The sequence below is a fragment of the Macrotis lagotis genome, chromosome 4, assembly GCF_037893015.1.
Source record: "Macrotis lagotis isolate mMagLag1 chromosome 4, bilby.v1.9.chrom.fasta, whole genome shotgun sequence".
NCBI classification, from domain to species: Eukaryota; Metazoa; Chordata; class Mammalia; order Peramelemorphia; family Peramelidae; genus Macrotis; species Macrotis lagotis.
This window is the reverse complement of record NC_133661.1, coordinates 110,480,590-110,500,234: the sequence shown is the minus strand read 5'-3', so window position 1 is coordinate 110,500,234 and position 19,645 is coordinate 110,480,590. Positions and strand designations below refer to the sequence as shown.

Below are 19,645 nucleotides of genomic sequence, written 5' to 3'. Positions count from 1 at the left end.
TTTGCATTCTCAGTGACTGTGGAATAAAGAAGTGGGAGAACAAAGACTGCTTTCATAAATCCAAAGCTGAGGGCTTCCTTTGCCTTTTCTACCCTCCCTGGATAGAAGGCTAATGAAACACATTCCCAAGAGGATAGCCAATAAGCACATTCCCTCTCAGTCTCTGGATGAGTCCCAAACTTCAAGATATCCCCTCTCCTTTGTCCTCCTCCTCCTCTCTCTTTCCGCCACCCCACACTTTCTTCCCTTCCTGCCTCCCTCCACATCTGAAATTGGTTTAGAACGAAGAATTCAGAAGGGGCTGGGGCTCCCTAGCAGTAACTATAGAGAAAGACAAAAAGCAAAGGAAGGGGAATCAACCTGACCCAAGGCAGGTCAAATTTGAGAGAAATTCTAGACCCCTTTTCCAGGCCACACATTCCAGTGTGGCTCTTTTCAAAGTGACATTCCAGTCACTCAGAATTATTCATTTGTGGCTTAGATGTTTCAATAATAATGTGCTTTGCATTTATCTAATGACTTTCATCTGATGATCTCAAAGTACTCTCTGAATAGGATCTATGGTGACTGTTATTAACCCCATTTAGAAGATGGGGAAATTGAGACCCATCTGCCTGAATCACCCAAAAAAATGGGAATAGTCTTAAGGGCATGGAAATAGGGGTAATAATTAGCTTCTCTCTCTCATTTTTGTCTCAAAATTGCTTTACCTTTCCACACAAAGGATTAAGATATAATCTGTAAATATCCTTTCCATGCAAAGGGTCACAATCAAAGTAGAAATGCTGCTTCAAGAATTAGTTTCCAGAAGAGACTTGTAAATAGAAATATCATTCATGAATTAGCTCCCTGTTCTTTATAGACTATAAGCCTGACTTTCATCTTTACCCACAGCTATGTTTATATATATATCAGGCAACTGTATCTAGGGAAATTTTTATAATTGTTGTTCTTCAGTCATGTCTGACTTTTCATGACTCCATTCAGTGATTTCTTACTAAAGTGCTTTGCCATTTCCTTCTCCAGTTCACTTTACAGATGAAGAAAATAAGGCAAAGAGGGTTAATGACTTGAGTTAATGACTTGCCCAGGGTAATACCCTTAATATATGTCCGAGGCAGGATTTGAACACAGGGAGATGGGTCTTCCTGACTCTAGACCCAGCACTCTTATCTATTGCACCACCTAGCTGCCCATTTTTATTTTATTTTTCCATAATTTTTCATAAAATCTGGAAAGCATTAGATGATCAAACCTCTGTCTCAAAGCAGGTCTGCATAACTCATTTCAGAAAGATGATAATATTAGTAGTTTACATCTCTAAGATATGCTATTTGCAAAGTACTTTATCTCATCTAACCCTCACAATAACTTCAAAGAAGTACTTTTGTTTGCATTTTATAGACCAAAAGGCTATGTGACTTGCCCAGTAAATGTTGAAGGCAGAATTAAACCAGTCCTCTGGACCCCAAGTCAAGCACTTTAGATGCAAGCATCAAGGAGAGAAGAATTGTCACACCTTTCTTCTCTAACCTAGTCTCATTTCTCATCACTTTTCTAGTTGGAAATATATCTTTAGTTCTACTCTGCAATCTTCTGATTGCAGTCAAGTGTTATGTTCTTTTCATTTTGTTCTCATTCTAGATTACTGTAAAACAGAAGCAATTAAAGGGACACAGCAGATGGACCCATCACAGTGTAGACAGAGCTATCTCTCAATTAAGTGGAGAGCATCATTCAATTCCAGAGTTTTCATAAGTGGAAAGGCAGTCAAGGCCACTGTCCCCAGTGTCACTCAAAAAAGATTATAAGATCACAGAAATAGAGTTGGGTGGGACTTCAGAGGTCACTCAGTCCAGCCCTTTCAGTTTACAGATGAGGAAACTGGGACACATAATCATAGTTATTCAATAATAAGAATGGGCTTTGAATTCATTTGCTTTCAAGTGTTGTCTTTTCCCTATTATCCCACACTGCCTCTCAAGAGGATTTCCCTAAACATCCCTGCATTCTCTTAAGGATTCTTCCAGGTAAGGGAGAACCACAGCTAAATACTTGAGTTTATTTAACTCCTTGGTATTCCCATGTACATTTTCAGTCTGTGTCACTCTTGGGGGGACAGAGTAAAAATTAAGAGTCACAGATTATTCAAGGTAGGAGGAACTTTAGAGTTGTCCAGCCCCACCCCCATTCCCTACCCCCATTCCCTTCCCCCATTCTACAGATGAAGAGTTTGAAACTGGAGAAAAAAGGGAAGTATCTGGTTCGGGGTAACATAAGTGTTGTAGAGATATCATAAGAATCTGGGTCTTCTAATTTCTTGTCCAATATTCTTACCATCGTACAACAAAGTAAGGAGGAGTAAGATGACAGAGGTAAAGGCAGATATGTGACTAGGACTAACAGAAAACCCTCACCTGGAGCTATGCTTCACTCCATACCCACAAGCCATAGTTTGAAGAACTCTGCCAGAACCCTGGAGCTTCTCTTTCCTTCTGCCAAACTCAGAACCTAGTAGTAGAAACAGCAGACACCTCCAAGCTGAGGTCACGAAGCCCTAGGGATTTCTAAAGTTTTAACTTGCCTCTCCCCTGACCCCAGCCTCAAAAAGGCCTGAGAGATCAAAAAAGGTATAAGACTTAATGATCTGTGATGGCTACTTCTGCTAAGCCCTATGATTCCCCCATTGCATCGAAGTGGCTCAAGTCTGGCTTAATCTGGGTAAATCTACACCAACCATGCTCCCTGATAAAATCCCCAGAGAACCCCTAGGGAAGTTAAAGTCTTTGAATATTTTCACTTTGGGACCTGCTTTTATGCCAATAAACTTTTAGGTGGTGTCTTGGGAGCATCTTACCCTGTGGTACTGGTATTACCCTTGGCAACGGTGTTGACACACATAGGCAGTTATTATTCTAGTGATGTCATAGATCAGAATGGAAGCAGATGGAAGAAGGACTATATAGCAAAGTGGTAGATTTTCATGGCCCAGTTCCATTTGGAGATTTTTTTTAGTTCATCAGAAGGGGTTTAATGAACTGATTAATCTTTCTCTAGTTCCAAATAATTGCCCAATCCCCCCCACAAAAGAAATACAGATTCACATTCCTTTTCAATTTGTTTGTCTGTTATAGGCCATTCCTAAAATTTGACTCTCTTTGTGGATCTTTCAAGCCTAAAAGACACAGAAACTTTATGACTGGCAGTATTGTACTCACTTCTAACAAACACATGTGAAAAGGTACTCTCTCCATCATTTGGGGCCTCTTAGAATCTCTGTAATCAAGGCTCTTTGTCTAAACTTCAGATGATGATGGCAGTAAGAAGGTGGTCAGACCCTAGGAACCAGGGACACAGTCTTCTAGGAAAGGTTCAGGCAATGATTAGCAAGGAGTCTTAAGCAACTCCAGTCCCTCTTAAAAAAGGTCATAGAAGGGCGGCTAGGTGGCGTAGTGGATAGAGCAGCGGCCCTGGAATCAGGAGTACCTGAGTTCAAATCCAGCCTCAGACACTTAATAATTACCTAGCCGTGTGGCCTTGGGCAAGCCACTTAACCCCACTGCCTTGCAAAAACCTAAAAAAAAAAAACAAAAGAAAGATAAAAAGGTCATAGAAATCCTTTAGTGGCTCATAAGGCAACTAGTAGCTATCAGCTAAGTGACTTCAGGTTTTATAGAAAACACTAAGCTGAGAGTCTTTAAGGGGAGATTTATAAAAAAAAATGGATAAATGATTTTAATACAATAAATACTTAACATAAGCTTTAATCTAATATCAACTATTTCTATTGTAATATTAAATATTTAATGCATTTAAAAACATTATTTTCGAAAGGGGTGTTTAGATTTCACTAGACTGACTTGGCAAAGGGGCCTAGGATGCAAAAAACAAAGGTAAGAATCCCAGCTCATATGTAACAGGTGCCCCCCCCCAGACCTAGACACTTCCAGTGAAGGTTTTGTTTACTACCACAGATCAATAGTTATGAATCTCTTTGCTTTAGCTTGCCATGATTTGGCTCCTCGGATTTCTAGCTGATCTGCTTGAACTATAGGGTTTGAACCATGACCCTAAGTGTTGAAAACCTTCATGACCCTAAGACTAACCACTCTAGGCTGGTGTGACAGAGACTTACATTGTGACAGAGACTTACATTCTTAGAAGGGAACTGACACCAGAAAAAGAATACTTCATTTGAAACCTTAAAGATAACTAAAACTTTTATTGGTGAGGACAAGAGGAACAAGTCCTTTGATAAATAAATGTTTTACAAATCTCATTTGATCCTTAGAACAACCCTATAAGATAGGTGCTATTATTTTATTTTATTTTTCCCCTCATTTTACATGAGGAAATTGAGGCATTCAGAAGTTAAGGGTCATGTGCCTAGTAAGCATTTGAGGCTGGATTTGAAATTAGATATTCCTGACTCCAGGTCCTGCCCTCTACTATTCACCTAGTCACTTGTTAGGCCTAGATAGGGCTAAGAAACTTAAAAGAACAAGAAGGGGGTGGAGTGGAAGAAGGAAATGATTGGAAAGGAAGACCACTTTGTGAGAGGCACCATAAACCAGCAAAAGGGTACCCAGGCCCAGGATGCGTTGATATGGAGTAAACATTTGCTGTTGTTAGCTTGTTTTTCAGTTTTATATGACTCTTTATGACCCTGTTTGGAGTTTTCTTGGCAAGGATATTGGAGTGGCTTGCCTTTTCCTTCTCCAGCTCATTTAACAGATGAAAAAACTGAAACAGGGTGAAGTGACTTGCCCAGGGTCACACAGTAAGTGTCTAAGGTCATATTTGGACACAGAAATTTGAGTCTCCCTGATTTTAGGCCCAGCCCTCTATCCACTGTGCCACTTAGCACATTTATCAGTGACAAAACACAGGGTACATGCATATACAAGGCATATTCCATTCACTTAGCTCCTGGAACTTGGTTGGATAACAAAACCCAGAGATCCTTTTGGGTTAGAAAATTTATCTCTGAGTAAATGGAGTTCATCAAGAGCAGAAGTGGAGGGGGGCAGCTCCTAACCAGTCATCATCTTGGAGTCAGAATTTACACTTCTTGCCCCTGATGGATGATTGATGACTTCAAGTTATACATAGAACAGTTCTGGGCCTATATGAGCTAGCCTTCTGTCCTAATACCAAGATGAATCCTGAACTATATGGTGAAATCAGGACCCTCTTTAGCCTATGAACCTCCTTTTATTTTATTTTATTTTTTTTAGGTTTTTGCTAGGCAGTGGGCTTAAGTGGCTTGCCCAAAGCCACACAGCTAGGTAATTATTAAGTGTCTGAGACCGGATTTGAACCCAGGTACTCCTGACTCCAGGGCCGGTGCTTTATCCACTGCGCCACCTAGCTGCCCCCTACCTATGAACTTCCTTCCCCCTCTCCTCCCAGTTTCAAGCCCTCAGCACCGTCTTGATTTTTCCAGACTTGCTCTTCTTCGGGAATTTGGTATTAGCCCCTTATGCCTGATTGTAAATGTAGTTTAATTACAATATTCTATCTTTCATTTGAGGCTGAATATTCATAGGCTATAGATCTGGAAGGGTGGAAGAGAAGTGGATATTCTAAGTCATATAGCCTAACCTCCTCATTTTAAAGATTACGAAACTGAAGTCTAGAGAGATTAAGTGACTTTTCCTAGGCCACACAAAAACTGAGTTTGTGAATTCCTAACCCCACATTATTTATTTATTTTTTTAGGTTTTTGCAAGGCATATGCTCTATCCACTGTGTCACCTAGTGCCCCAACCGTTATTTATTGAAAAGCACAACCTAGCTGTCACTTCCAAACTTCCTCTCACATTGGAATAAAAAGCCATATCTCTTGTCAGAATGATTTTAGGTTTCTGTAAACAGGTGAGGCATTCATCTTTTGCTAAGTAGGTGATCTCTTACTTTACCTAAAGACAGATGTGAGAATAGCTCATCTTTCATACACTTTAAGAATTACAGAATACTTGGAGGGGCAGCTAGGTGGTGCAGTGGATAGAGCACTGGCCCTGGAGTCAGGAGTACCTGAGTTCAAATTGGACCTCAGACACTTAATAATCACCTAGCGGTGTGACCTTGGGCAAGCTACTTAACCCCATTGCCTTGCAAAAACCTAAAAAATAAAAATAAAAAAGAATTACAGAGTACTAGACATCCATAATCTCAATTGATCCTCAGAACAACCCTATGAGGTAGGTACATTCTCATTTTACAGAGAGATTAAGGGACTTTCCCAGGTCATATGCCTAATAGGTGTGAGAAAGTAAGATCCTACAACAGTATCTAAAAGGTCTTTTAAAATCGAAGTCCAGTACCTTACTATAAGGCTGCCTCTGTCACAGAGAAGGAACTCATTGTGAGATATCACAGTTCTATTTGTCCTTTTCATTGGCAATTCTGGACTTTATGTCTTCAGCTCTTCACCATCTTTCCCTTTTCATGTTGGGAGAAAGGGTAAAGGATTCTTTGTCAGCTTCCTTTTTCCCTCCACCCTTTCCCCACTGGCAGCTGTGAGCCAGGTATCCTGCATAAGGCAGCACATTTCTTCCAGACACACCCTGGCAAGACTTAGTCATTACCTTGATGCCATCCAGTCTCCAAACTGGATTTGCTACCTCTTGCCACCCAGTAATTAAGAAGGGGAGTCACCAGCTATGTCAGGGGCTCTCTGCTGTCACTGATATCAATCCAGCCACCGTGCACTAACCTTGGGCTCTCCCTTCTTTTATTATTATTATTAAACTGAATTTTTTTTTGCTTTTCTGTTTTCTTAGCCTAGATTGACTTTTCAGCAGCTCTGCCAACACCCTTGTGAGAAGTTAGTGAGCCATGACTTACCAGCATTTACCATGCTGGCTAGTAAACCCAAGAGACCTTTCAGAAGGCAGTGTTGGATTCAGAAAGACAAAGAGCCCAATTTGAGGAAGAACCAATGGTTAGGTATTTCCAAACTAACCTTCAACCTCCTACCATCTTTTTTTTTTTTTTTTGCAAGGTAAATGGGGTTAAGTGGCTTGCCCAAGGCCACACAGCTAGGTGATTATTAAGTGTCTGAGGTCCAATTTGAACTCAGGTACTCCTGACTCCAGGGCCGGTGCTCTATCCACTGGGCCACCTAGCTGCCCCATCCTCCTAACATTTTTTCCACAACTCTACAAACACTCTAAATTTTTTCAAAAAATTTTTTCCAATTGCATGTAAAGATAACTTTCAACATTCATTTTTTGGAAAGATTTTGAGTTCCCCATTTTTCTGTCTCTTTCCCTTCCCTCTCCCTTCCAGTGATATAGGTTATGTATTCTACAATCCCTCTTGTAGAATCTCAACCAATACTATCATACATTCCCCATCTTGGGAGCAGAATAGTAGGAGTGGGGGAGGGAGAGATCCAGACACAAACTTAGAATCACAGAATCTTACAGTTGGAAGGGATCTGTTACCTTTGTCTAACTTCCCATCCAATATAATATCTGACAGATCACCCAATTTCCCCTTGATTATTTCCCCTAGAGAATCACTAATGGACAAAGGAATAGACCTCTTTCCTAGAAGGGTTTATTGAATATCTTGTAGAGGAGTTGTAGAGTTCTTAATCATTTTTTGTGTCATGGATCCCTTTTGCAGTTTGAGGAAGACCATGGACTCCATCTATAAATAATGTTCATGTTACCTATATTCTTTTTTTTATTATTTTTGCAAGGCACTGGGATTAAGTGACTTGTCCAAAGTACACAACTAAGTAAGTATTAAGTGTCTGAAGTCACATTTGAACTCAGGAGTCACATTTGAATTCAGACCCTCCTGACTCCAGGGTCTGTGCTCTATCCACTGCTCCACATAGCTGTCCCTGTTATTTATGTGTGTGTTTGTGTGTGTGTGTGTGTGTATGTTTTTGCAAGGCAATGGGGTTAAAGTGACTTGCCCAAGGCCACACAGCTAGATAATTATTAAGTGTCTGAGACCATATTTGAACTCAGGTACTCCTGACTCCAGGGCCTATCCTGTGCTCTATCCTCTGCACCACCTAGCTGTCCCTCTATATTTTTAACTGAAGGAAATGCTTAATTTCAGTGAGAAGTTATTAAAAATAAAGGCATGATTTTTTCCTTTCCAAAGTCACACACCTTCTAATATTTATTCATAAACTCCAAGTTAAAAATTGCTTATCCAGTACAACCTTTCTTCTATTGATTTGAAGTTGATGAAATTGAGGCACAGAGAAATGAGCAATTTAGGGTCATGGAACTAGTTAAAACTAGTTAAAACAGTTTGTTAATTAGGAAAAAATTGTTTCTTCCATTGATTCAAAATGTGCCTCCCTGAAATTTCCCCTTGTTAGTCCTAATTCTCCAGCCCCAGAGCCACAGAGAACAAAATTAATCCTTTTTCTGTAATGAACATTCAAATGTATCAAAATAATGACCATGTCTCCCCTACCCAACAAATAGATATCCCTAGTTCCTTCAACTGTTTTTCATATGACATTCAAGATCCTTCACCATGGTGATTCTCTCTTTCAAACAAGTTTATCAATGACCCTCCTAAAATGTGGTGACCAGAAATAGGTACAATATTCCAAATGATCTACAGTGACCTCTCTGCTACCTCAATCTTCCTCTTTTTAAATTCACCCTAGAAGAGAGATACTTGCCACAATCTCCAGCTAAAAGAATATTCCCTCACAGTCTTCTCTCCCTAGTTATTATCCCAAGGCTGAAATTTTTTTAATTTTATTTTTTTTCCAAAGCTGAATTTTTGAGCTAGGACCAAAAGACCATGGTTCTCTGTGAAATCCCCAAACCAGCAGGATCTTTGAAAGATAACTTAGCCCTGAGGTTCTGCTTTGTTTCCCACACTTTGAGGTGAGTACCAAAATAAAAATAGCTGCATACATACCCCAGATGTTCTTTATTTCAGAAAATAGTTCTCTGAGAACAGCATCTGAGGCATGGGAAAGAAGTTAAAAGTTTAGAACTTTTCACACGTTAAAACTAGAAGCTAGATATGACTATGCCTCTGATATTAATCGAACTGGAGGCCAACACTCAAAGGAAATATCACCATTTGTAACTACTCAATAAAACACTCAAGAAAGATGACAGTCATACTATGCACATGGAAAATATGAATCTAGCATTGTCTGATGCAGTCACACACACACACGCACAGAGAAAATTAGTAAGCAATGAGAAGTAAAAAAAAGCATGGTCATGTAGATGGAGGGAAGAAGATATACAATTTAACTAGGTCATTATGTTATTACTGAGGGGGTTGTGCAGGATCCACTTTCTTCAGTGAGTCTCTAGTGAAATCCCTGGGGCACGACATCATCCCCCTAGCCTGTCTTCTCTCAGAAAAAAAGGCAGCAAGAGGGCTTCTGAGAAGGAAAACTCTAAGTAAAACCACAAAGAGGAAGACTAAAAGCAGACTTAGCTATAGCTTTAGAGATAAAAGCAGAACTGAGTTTGAGGCACTCTCTAGCCTCAGAACCCTCAGAGCATTTTGGCACCTGAAACCAAATCAAGAAGGGAGGAAGAAAAAAAGCTTTCTCCTTGAGATCATAGTTCTAAAGCTGTAAGGCATTACAGAGGCCATCTGGTCCAAGCCCTCTACATTTTACAAAAGAAGAAATTGAAGCTCAAGGAGATCTAGTAAGTGGCCCAAAGTCATATAAATAGGCAGAATTTGAACTCAGGTCCTCAAAAAGTCAAGGATCCCCCCCCATCAAACACCACATTGCTTGCTCCACCTGAAAGAGATGGGTCATGCCATTGTGGGATCCTCAACTTTTCTCCCTTTCCCTGAACGTTGAGGAGAAATTCAGAAAGAGGGTATATAGCTCTATGTATTGAGGGTAAAGAAAGGCAAAAGATGCTAGTCATACAAGAGAAGAGGAAGGATTGGTCAATGGAAAAATTTGCACACAGCATTTGGGTCCTTATTACAGCTTCAGAAAGAGGAAGCTGTGGGAACATCATCCGGTCATGGTAGAGATCTTCTCATTGCTTTGATACCTCCACAAACATGAACTACTGACTACAACTTTTCTTTACCTGAAGAAGGAAAAGTTGTCTTTCCCATGAGATTTCAGGGGTCCAGGAAACCCTTTTATTCTCCTGATCAGAAAGAGGTGAAGAAAGAACCAAAGTGTAGAAAAATGGAAGGCTAGATTGACTTTGTCACTAACTAGCTATGTAATGGTGAACAAGTCCCTTAACCCTCTCTGCCTCAGACTCCTCATGCCTTTAACAGAAGTGGATATAGTCTAGGTCATCAGTTCTCAAACTTGTTGGTCTCTGGTCTCCTTCACACTCTTAAAAAAATTATTGAGACCCCCCCCAAAAAAAAACTTTTGTTATTATGCATTCTATGATATTTGTTATATTAGAAATTAAAATCTCAGTATTATTATGAAAATAGTTTTAACCTTTGAGACCCTTTGAAAAAGTCTGAAGACTCCCAGGAGTCACTGGACCACCCTTTAAAAACTGATGGATTAGGTGATCTGTAAACTCACTTATCAGTTTAACCTGTCATTCAGATCAAATGACAGAACTGGAGAAGGGGGTTGAAGATGAGGGTAGCTTTGTCTGAAAATATGTCAGTAGAGGAGAAATAGAAAAATTCTATCCCTGCCAAGTCAGAATAGGAAAAGGAAAGCAGATTTGATAGTTTAACTGCATCCTTTCTCAAGCATAGCCAAAAGAGGGAGGAACAATACAAATACATCACTTTATCTGATGTCCAGTTTACCGATCCCCTTGATAATAATCCTATTATCAAGTGCCCCAAAGTCCATAAAAAAAATCAGTAAGAGATCTGATGGGGTTCTTGGAGCCCTAGATTGGGAACTAGGAGCCCCGGTTCCTGAACAATTCAATTCTTCACTCTGGGTCTCAGTTTCTTCATCTGTAAAAGGAAGGAATCAGACTTTATGGTCTCTAAGGTTCCTTCCAACTAAAGGATAACTATAAGAAAACCCGAATATCCTTTCCCGTCTCCCCCTCTTTCAATCCTCATGGCACCTATCGAGAGTGTTTATCCATCGCCCTTGAAGAGAAGAGTGCAACAAAGACAAAACCACAAGGCGGTGGTCCCAGGACTCACCTGAAGCAGTCCTCCCTCTGCCTTCTGGCTCTCTGTCCCTTTACTCCCCCCACCCACCCAAGGGCGGGCGGGTGGGTCGCCAAAAAGTTTACGGCGCGTTGGAAACTGAGGCGTGCCAGCTGCTCAGCGGCTGCCCGGCGGTTCTCCTCCTAATGAGCCCCAAGCAGCCGGCGATCCTGCGGATTCCGACCTCCTGGCCTCCATCAGCAGGGCCCAAAGAGGCTTCGGGGGTTGCTCATTTCCTGGATGTCGGAGAAACTTTTTTTCCCCTCCTTATAAGAACAAAACCCCCGCCTCAACTTTCAGCCTCGCGGCCGCGGCTTAAGGAAGCCCTGCCCGGGCTCGGGAGTCTGGGGACCGAAGGGGCCGAGGGAGGGGCCGCTAGGCATCTCCCCGGGGCTGGGGTGCCAGTCTCCTCGGGCTGGGGCGGGGGTGGGCACCGAAACCTGGAAGGAAAGTGCGGGGGGCCGGGCGGCCGGGAAGGACCGCCTTAAATAAATGGCCGGTTCCTGCCGGCGGAGCCAAGCGGGTTAATTAAGCACCTCCCTCCCTCTCAGCCTGGAACCCGGGGGTTCCTAGCGGCTTGGAGTTGCTGTAGCGACTGCCGGAACAGATGCCGTGGCTCCCCCCCCAAGTATTTCCAACATAAACTTTGGAAAAACACGTCTGCCCTCCTCCCAGCTCTGTGCTGAGCCTGCAGCGGGGCCACGGGCCAAGGGATCCGTCCGAAAGACCTTTGGGGGATCTGTTTACTTCATTTCCTCTTCTGCTCCAAGTGGTCACTCACTTGATGGAGACATGAACTGGGCAGCAGTAACGGTACTGAAAGCAACTCAGCCACCTTGCCCTAAACTTGGGCTCTCTCTTCTTTTGTTATTAATAAAGGAAACTGCATTTCTTTTTGCTTTTCTGTTTTCTTAGCCTAGATTGGCTTTTCAGCAGCTCTGCCAAAACCCTGTGAGAAGACTACCAGCAATTACCACTCTGGCTAGTAAACCCAAGAGGAGGCCTTCCATAAGTCAGTGTTGGATTCAGAAAGACAAGGAGCCCAATTTGAGGAAGAACCAATGGGGATCTCCACCCAATTTGAGATTACAAAGTGTTTCTGTTACTATCATAATTGTAACATAATTGTCAATTTACATCTCCACCCAATTTCTACATTCACAATTCTCTTCATCTTTCCCCTGTATCAGGACTTCACAGCAGAACTTTAAAGGGAGCTAGTGCTTTTGGTCTCTAAGGTCCCTTCCAACTGAAGGATAATTATAAGATAACCGGAATCTCCTTTCCCCTCCTTCCCTCTTTCAATCCTCATGGCACCTATCAAGAGTATTTATCCATCGCCCTTAAAGAGAAGAGTCCTAACTATTATTCTTTTTACTACCCCCCCCCCCATGTTACATATTCAGGATAGATTGGGAGATAATCAAGAGTAGCAACCCCTTACATGGATGTAGTGATTTTGATGGTCAGGAGTCCTGGGCAATCTATCTAGCACAGCTGTCTTGCCAAAAATCTTCGGACAAACCATTTCACCTTTCCTTCCAGTCTCAGTTTCCTGATCCATAAAGTGAAGGGGCTGGGCTAGATTGTGAAAAGAGCATTGAATTTGGAGTCCCAATACCTGGCTCAAATGCCTCTTCTGTGAGTTGTTGCTATCTGTGATACTTGGGTGAGTCACTTAACTCATAATACCCCTTTTACACTATATTCCAGTCAAAATTTGACCTTTTGGTATTTCCACTCTATCTTTTTTGCTTTTGAATAGCCTGGTCATTAGGCCTGAAAAGTTCACCCTACTCCTCTCCAGTTTTTTTTTTAAGGTTTTTGAAAGGCAAATAGGGTTAAGTGGCTTGCTCAAGGCCACATGGGTAGGTAATTATTAAATGTCTGGGGTTGGATTTGAACTCAGGTACTCAGGACTCCAGGGCTGGTACTCTCCACTGTGCCACCTAGCTGCCCCTCCAGTATTTAATATTAAAAAATTGTATGTTTTTTTAAGCACTAACTCCCTTCAAAGTGCTTCTGAAGTCCTGATGCAGGGGAAAGATGAAAAGAATTGTGAATGTAGAAATTGGATGGAAATTTAAGTTGACTACCACCTACTCGACTAGAAGTAAAGAATTATGTTTGTAACAGAAACAATTTGTAATCTCAAATTGGGTGGAGATCCCCATAACCATTGATTCATTGTAAATGCTTAATTGATTCAATGTTTAATGTAAAATTTGTATCCTGATCTACCTTAGGCTTTACCCTCTACCTAATTCCTGGTCCAGTAAGAGAAAGGGAGTTCACCTTTTGCCCTCTGGATGACAGGCAAGACATAAAAACCTGGGTTGGACTCCAGTTCAGGGCCGCAGTCTTCTCTGACCATGGTCCAGCCAACTCTGCTTGGCTGTTCTTCTATCTCTTTTTCTGTAGCTCTCCCCCTCCCTTCCTATGTCTTGTAACCTTTTAAATAAATTTTTGTTTCATTTTCACCCTTGCTTTCCCGAGTCTGAATGATGATTCCTCATAGGCAGAACCAAACTCAAGTAGCCAGCAGATGCAGTCCTAGCTCCTGCTTCAGGCCTTTTCCCATCCCCAAGCCAGTTGTCAGTCCCCTTGAATCATGTTGTGATGAGAGGAATTGGGACTAAGGGGAAAGAAATCCATGAGAAAGAAAGACAAAACATAAAAAAGTTTTCAAAAGGTAACATAGTATGATTTGCTCTGCATTCAGACTTCATAGTTTTTTCTCTGAATGTGGATAGCATTTTCAAAACAGGTCTCTCAGGATTGGCTTTGATCACTGAACTGATGAGAGAAGTTGCATCAGACATAGTTAATAATCTCACATAGTTGTTGTCATTATGTTCTCTTGGGTCTGCACACTTCATTCAGCTTCAGTTCATGCAAGTCTTTCCATGCTTTTTTAAAATCCAACTGCACATTTCTTACAGAACAATAGTACTCCATAACAGTCATATACCATAACTTGTTCAACAACTTCTTTCAGTACTCTCAATTTCCAGTTCTTTGCCACAACAGAATACCATCTGTATCCAGAGAAAGAACTGTGGAGTTTGAACAAAGACCAAGGACTATTAACTTTAATTTAATTTTTGAACCTGTAGAACTTTTCCTGTTGTTTTTTATTATAAACTCTTTGTGATGTAGATCTAGTAGTAGTATTGCTGGATCAAAGGATAATCACAGTTTTATTGCTCCTTGGATAAACTTTCAAATTGCTCTCCAGAATATCTGGAGCAATTAACAATTCCACCAACAGTGCAGTAGTATCCCAGTTTTCACACATCCTCTTCAACATTGATAATTTTCCTTTTTTTTTGTCTTCTTAGTCAATCTAATAGGTGTGAGGCAGTACCTCAGAGTTGTAATGGTAATTTGCATTTCTCTAATCTTTACTGATTTGGAGCATTTTTTCATATGACTATAAATAGCTTTAATTTCTTTATTTGAAAACTTCCTATTCATATCCTTTGACCATTTATAAATTGGAGAATGACTTGAAATCTTATACATTTGATACTCTATATATTTTAGAAATGAGTCCTTTATCTGAAGCATTAGCTGTGAAAATTGTTTCCCAACTTTCTGCATTTGTCTCAATCTTGGTTGCATTAATTTTACTTGTGCATAAACTTTAATTTAGTTGAAATCATGCATTTTGCAATTTATAATGTTCTCTATCTCTTGTTTGGTCACAAACTTCTCCACTTTTTACAGATCTGCAAATGATTTCTTGTTCTCTTAATATGTCTATGGTTTCACCCTTTATGACTAAATCATGTACCCATTTTGACCTTATTTTGATATAGGGTGTGAGATGTTGGTCCATGTCTAGATTCTGCCAAACTATTTTCCAGTTCTCCCAGAAATTTTTTATCAAATGGTGAGTTCTTATTCCAGAAACCAGTATCTTTGGGTCTATCAAACAGTAAATTACTACAGTCATTTTGAACCTAATCTAATCTACTGATTCACTTCTCTCTTTCTTAGTCAGTACCAATTTTGATGACTGCTGCTTCATAATATAGTTTTAGATCTGGCCCATCAAGGCCACCTTCCTTTGTATTCTTTTTCATTAATTCCTTTGATATTCTTGACCTTTTGTTGTTCAGATGAATTTTTTTTTCTAACTCTGAGGACTTGATTTTTGGTAGCTGATTGGTATGGCACTAATTAAGTAATTTAAGTAGAATTGTCATTTTTATTATATTAGCTTGACCTACCCATGACCAATTGACATTTTTCCATTTATTTAGGTCTGACTTTATTTGTGTGAAAATATGTTCATATAGTTTCTGGGTTTGTCTTGGGAGATAGACTTCAAATAGGCTGTCTCCAGTTATTTTAAATAGAATTTTTCTTTCTGTCTCTTGTTGTTGGGCTTCCTATGATTTTTAATAGACCTATTTCCTGTAGCTGAATCACTTCTGCTTCTTCTTTCAGTACTTTAAAATGTAGTTCATCTTTGCAAAATAACTTGAATGCAAGGGCAGTTGAACTTTTTTCTTGGATCAACTTATTAAGGGTGATCAACTTCCTTTCAGTTCAACCCAAAAGGCATTCTCCTTGATGCTTTCATTACAGTTATAACTGTCTTCTTTTATCCTTATTCCCAAAAGGTAAATTAATCACTTGCCTGAAAGATAATGGACTTAATGGGAAAGGAAATCAGCTAATTGACTGTATTTCTAAGGATTTAATAGAAGCTCTGGCTTATAGGGTGTTTGACCTCTAGGCTCTTTCAGAGACAGAGGTGAGAAGGCCCTAGGATTCATTGGTTGAGGCTAAGAAATATTTTTGAAAGATTATGCAATTGAAAGACCTACATGAACTGATTCACAGTGAAGTGAGCAGAACTAGGTGGACACTGTACATAATAACAAACATTGGACAATGATCAACTATGAATGACTTAGTTACTCAAACAACAATGATCGAGGACAAATCCAAAGCTCTCATAAGGAAAATTGCTATTTGCATTCAAGAAAGAATGGATGGGAATCTGATTACAGATCAACCATGCTATTTTTGCTTTTTAAAAAATCTATTCTTTTGCAACATGAATACTGTGCTAATATGTTTATATGATTGCATCTAAATGTATATATTTACAGATATGTATTTTTAAATTTTATTTATTTAAGATGATGGGGTTAATTGACTTGCCCAAGGTCATATAGCTAGGCAATTATTAAGTGTCTGAGGGTGGATTTAAACTCAAGTCCTCCTGACTCCAGGTCCTGTGCTCTATCCATTGTCCCACCTAGCTGCCCCATATAGTTTTTATTTACATATATATTTTACTTAAACACATATTTTACATATTTTATTTACATATATATTTGCATATATCCTATTTCAAATTGCTTACCATCCTAGGGAGAAAATTTGGAAGTCAGAATTTTTAAATGTATGTTAAAATTTGTTTTCACTTGTAATTAGAAAAACTTAAAATACTATTAAAATAACAAAACAAAAAAAGATTATTAGTCATCGAAATTAAAATATTAGTACATTTTTAAAAGGATTATGCAATTTTTAAATTTGTCAACCCCTCTGCTAGATTGGCTTTCCTCAAATGGACTCAAGGATTGCAAGGGGGCTGAGGGGCCAAACCATCAGGCAGATGTATACTATTACTAGTTCTAAACTTTAGCTAACCTAAGTCAGATACAGATATCTTCATGGTCCTAAGTTCTTCAGGAGAAATAGCAGATGCCTTTTTGGGAATCTGACTTTGTCTAGCATAACAAATGCTAGCAGTGAACGCTGCAAATCTTTGTGGATAGAAGTTTGGCCTGGAAGTTGGGGGAATTATGTTCAAATCCTGCCTTCAAAACATCACTTGGGAAGTAACTTAAACTTTCAGGGTTCCAATCAACTCTAAAATTATTAGTTAGGCATGACTAATATAGAAATATGGTTTGCATGAATTCTTTGCAAGAATAATGGTTATCATATTGCTTCCCTTCTCAATGGGTGACAGAATGTTTTAAGGGAGGGACAGAATTTGGAACACAAAATTTAAAAAAAGGATGTTAAAAAAATAAAAAAAATTTTAAAAATCTATTAATTAGAGATGAATTAATAACCTGCTTTGGTGGAGTTTCCATAATGAGAATTGTCCCATAGCAAGGAAATCACAGATCTGGATCAGGCCTACTCCCTCTTCCCTACTTACAAAAAAAAGATGACCATGTGATACCAATTCACATTTACTTAGCACTTTATAATTCACAAACCCCAGAAAAGTTAGTATTGTATTAATTATTTAGAAAGGGAATACAATGACCCCCAAGGCTGAGTTTCTTCCTGTGAGCACTCATATATGTAGTCTATATGTTATTCTTCCTATTTTAAATGTCTATCATCACACAGGGAGTGGACAAGTCAGAATTTGAATGTGTATGGGGGGATCTTCTGCTGAATCCCTCACAGCTGTGTTTCTCAAAATGTGTTTCCTAGAACCAAAATGTTCACTGCAATATAAATAGAGGTTACATCAGGCAATTAAGATTCTAATGATAATTTTGTTCAAAAAATATTATTTGTGAAATTATAAAGTCTGTTAAACCTGAATTCAAATTCTGCCCCAGATACTTAGTAACTCTGGACAAATTACTTAACTTACTTCAGCCTTATTTTCCTCATTTGTAAAACTGGTCTAACACTAGTACTTATTCCCAGGGATGCTGTGAGGAATAAATGAAATAATAGTATAAAAATGCTTTGGAAACCTTAAAGTGACAGAAATTTTAATTATTATTATTAATAATTATTATATATGGAAATTTTCCAATGTAAAATAAGCTGACAATTTCTTAATTTCCATCTACCTTTTCCCTGAGGTCAGGAGTTTCCATATATCCAGGTTCCTGGGATCAGGATTTAGAAATTCCTTCCATAAATGTCACATCCCAGAGTGTTCTGTAGCTAGATTATTTAGGAAAATATTGTGCTACAGCAGGCTGGTCTTTGACAAAAGAGCATTTGGGGGGGTCATTGAGGGGCTGTTGGACAAAATCCCAATTTCCTATATAGTGCTTGGTGAGTGACCAATGATGACCCTGAGACAGCTGCAGTGTCTGTCTCACGCATGGGGGGCAGTGTGAATTAGGGGCTGGGGAGACAGATTTACTGTTCAGACACAGGATGACAAGAAACCTGCACTAATCATCAGAGGATGTTGTAATTGGGAAAAAAAGAAAGACTTGTTGCATCAACTGTCAATTTACCACAACCAATATATTCACTCTAGATGGGTTTGTACAGGACTTGAGAAAGTCAAGGTGTAGGAAGGGTGGCTCATGAAGGAGCTGGAAATAGAGACTCAAACCTTGGTAGTAGTTGATTTGAGTGTTTCTTCACTGGCCCATTTATTTCCTCAAAGCCAATGAGTGTTGGCTAACTCTTCTGTTTACTTGTTTCAGCTAACTTGTGCTTATGAAGAAATATTATACCTAACTAGGAGCTGACACAGCAAAGAGCAATGCATGCCATGGTATCACAGAAGATGCCAGGGTTTGAGTTGCCCTGCTGTTCTAATGCCCTAGCCCCAAATAATTTCCTGAATGTGTACACCCCCATACTAATAAGTATGAACTGTTTCTCCAGAGGGCATATGTATGTGTGGAAGAGTGAGCTCTAGGTTTATGGGGAAATGTTCTGTTGTTATCTTATGTCTATGCCATTTCAAAGCCTTTCTTTGAGTTCTCAGGTGACAAATACAAGAAAATATTTGAGCCAAGCAAGGGATAGGAGAAAACATGCAAGATAATATAGATCACTGGTTCTCAGTATAGTTTGAGGATACTTTTGAGGACTCAAGACTCTTCCAGGGGATCTGTGGGGGCAAAATGATTTTCATAATTCTAAGATATTTTAATTTCTAATAAAGTAATTTCAATAGATGAGACCTATATAAACAAAGCTCTTTAGCTCTTTAGGGAGGTCTTCAATAATTTTTAAGAATGTAGAGTGGTATGGGGCAGTTAGATGGCACAGTGAATAGAGCACTGGCCCTGAAGTCCGGAGGACCTGAGTTCAAATCCTATCTCAGACACTTAATGATTACCTAGCTGTGTGACCTTGGGCATTGTCTCAGAAAAAAAGAACAAAAAAAAAGAATGTAGAGTGGTCCCAAGATACAAATTATTACTACAAAAATTGAAAGCTTTTGCAAAAATAAAGTTAATGGGGGAGGCTAGGTGGCACAGTGAATAGAGCACCGGCCTTGGAGTCAGGAGTACCTGGGTTCAAATCTGACCTCAGACACTTAATTAATTACCTAGCTGTGTGGCCTTGGGCAAGCCACTTAACCCCATTGCCTTTAAAAATCTAAAAAAAAATAATAATAAAATTAATGAAGACAATTAGAAAACAAATGGAAGAAAGGGAAAGATAATTGCATCAAATAACACAGATAAAACTCTAATATTCAAAATATACAAGGAACTAATAAAAATACAACAACATCAAAAGATGTTCTCTAATTGTTGTTCATTGCTTT

At 39.5% G+C, this 19,645-nt stretch overlaps 1 protein-coding gene across 8 annotated transcripts in view; it reads right to left on the bottom strand.

Moving 5' to 3' along the window:
* The window catches only part of ITPRIP (inositol 1,4,5-trisphosphate receptor interacting protein), a 43,630-nt gene extending 32,112 nt beyond the window's left edge, over positions 1-11,518 (bottom strand). For 4 of the 8 annotated variants that reach the window (XM_074233765.1, XM_074233764.1, XM_074233767.1 and 1 more), the window contains exon 1: positions 11,119-11,497. The gene's annotated coding sequence lies outside the window, so the exon portion shown is untranslated. Of the gene's footprint in view, positions 1-11,118 lie in introns of all 8 variants that reach the window. The other 4 variants (XM_074233768.1, XM_074233770.1, XR_012477897.1 and 1 more) reach the window with 3 other exon arrangements.
* Positions 11,519-19,645: the final 8,127 nt, after the last annotated feature.